General features: G+C 37.1%; 1 protein-coding gene across 1 annotated transcript in view; it reads right to left on the bottom strand.

Annotated features, from left to right (window-relative positions):
• LOC106878420 (probable ATP-dependent RNA helicase DDX49) overlaps window positions 1-2480 on the bottom strand; it is a 608416-nt gene that overhangs the window by 593443 nt on the left and 12493 nt on the right. The gene's annotated exons all lie outside the window — the stretch shown is intronic.

Genomic DNA, 2480 nt, shown 5'->3' with positions numbered 1-2480 from the left:
ATATATATATATATACTGAGGATGATAAATTGAGTATTAATTTCAATTTAAAACCAGAGGTCTAGCATATAAAAAAATCTGATAATTCAGAAAAAAATTATATTACATGCGTATAAGAAGGGATGACCACTAGGTGATCATCCAATATGCTAGAAAGAGGTCATCAACGATCCAACCACAAAAGAAAAATCATGTTCTCCAGAAAAAATTCACCAAAAATAGTATTCTGGGGAATAATCACAGAATTCATTAGAAGCAAAAAAATCTTAGGGATGTGTAGAGCATTACCTGCAAAATTGTAAAGGATGAACTATAATTACATATTCAGTGAATGATGTTCATTCACTGCGAACTTAGTATTCAACTGTGCAGTAACACAATTCCCATGATGCTTTGTAACTCAACCTTCACTTCAGGATATTCCTTTTCTAATTGCTAGAAACATCTATGCATCAATAAATAATAACCTTACTAATAATGGTTTATTGTCAGCCTTCTTTTTATGTGGCTTTAACAAAAGCTTCTGTTAAGCCACATAAATACTATGGTTGACAACAAACCAAATCAAAGAATGTAATCATCAAACTAAAGACAAACTACATCATCATCATTTAACATCCATTTTCCATGCTGGAATGGGTTGGATAGCTTGACAGGAACTGGCAAAGCCAGGGGCCGCACCAGGTTCCACAGTCTGTTTTGACTTGACTTCTACAGCTGGATGCTCTTCCTAATGCTAACCACTTTACTGAGTGTACTCGGTGCTTTTTACATGGCACCATCACCAGCGCTCTGTAAGTGGTACTTTGGTTTTAGGATTTCAATTCTGTTGCGGTGAGTGAGTCTTCATGAGTACAGCAATGTACCACATATCTCAGTCATATGTCATCCCTTTCATTGGGCTCAGTGTTTTGAGATCGACCTTCAATACTTCATCCCACATCTTCCTGGACCTACCTCTTCCACAGCTTCCCTCCACTTTAAGTTATCAACACTTGTTATGCAACTGTCCTAATCCATCTGCCTCATGTGACCAAACCAGCAGAGTCTCTTCTCTTGCACATAGCATATATTTCCTGTTATGCCCAACTTCTCTTTCTGTACACTAGTGCTTTGTCGCACATGTACACTGACATTGCATATCCAGCAGAGCATACTGGTTTCATTCCTCTCTAGTCTTTGCTTATCCTCTGTATTCAGGGCCCATATCTCACTACCATTTCATACACATGCAATCTTCCTTTCAATCAGAGAGAGGCCTTTGGTCGCCAACAGAAGTAAAAGCTCACTGAACTTTCTCCATCCTATTCTTAATCTAGCAGTAACATTACTTTCTCTGTCAACCTTCCTATTCCATTGCACCTCTTGTGTGTCCATAGCTTGCACTTGGTACCCCAAATGGAATTTCTGCCTGAAGTGGGGAAGGGTCCTGTTTGATTTCTTGCTTCCTAAGATCTTGATCTTTGCTAAGTTAACTTAAGACCCTTTGATTACAGGTTCTGCTTCCACACCTGGAATTTCTTTTCTAATTTTGTTACAAATACTGCTACAGGGGCTAGAGTATCAGCATATAGTAGTTCCCATGGGCTTCCAATCTTAATTGCGTCTGTTATGGCCTGGAGGATGATGACGAATAGGAGAGGGTTGAGGACAGAGCCTTGGTGAACACCTACCTGTAAACTAATATCCTCAATGTACCCTTACCTTACTAACAGTTCCCCTGTACACAGCCTGTACTGCTTTTACAAGCTATTCATCTAATTCTAGCTTCCTCAGAGACCAATTTATCACAGATCAAGGTACTCTATCAAAGGCTTTCTCTAAATCAACAAATGCCATGTTCAATGTCTCACCAAGTACAATTTGTAGATGTAAAATATTTTGAGAAATTCTGGATAGCCACCCAAGTATTAATATCATATGCGTGTCTTCTCCATCTTGCACATTCTTTATTTGGTAAAAAAAAAAAAAGAATAAATAAATAACTGATACACTTCAATGATCTTATGCACTGTTCATTACAGTGGAGTTATTAATACTGTCAGTAACTGCATTATGCTAATTTAAAATTTTTGTGTTTCAGCTTACATCATTTGTGTGTAAGTGATTAAATAGGCAGAAATAATTAAGGTCTAATCATCAGTACACTCTCACACACACATATATATATGCATCATATATAGAGAGAGAAGTAAATGTTAATTGATGATGCACACCACACAGGCACACAAGGTTGTGCGACTTGAACGACCAACGTCAGTTAATAAAAAGAAAAGTTATACCCACTTCTAAATTACTTTCTATACAGCTTACGTGTACACACACACACACACACATATATATATACATACACACACACACACACACACACACATATATATATACATACACACACACACACACACATATATATACATACACACACACACACACACATATATATACATACACACACACACATATATATATACATACACACA

Source organism: Octopus bimaculoides, chromosome 2 (assembly GCF_001194135.2).
Source record: "Octopus bimaculoides isolate UCB-OBI-ISO-001 chromosome 2, ASM119413v2, whole genome shotgun sequence".
NCBI lineage: Eukaryota > Metazoa > Mollusca > Cephalopoda > Octopoda > Octopodidae > Octopus > Octopus bimaculoides.
This window is presented reverse-complemented; position numbering and strand designations above follow the sequence as displayed.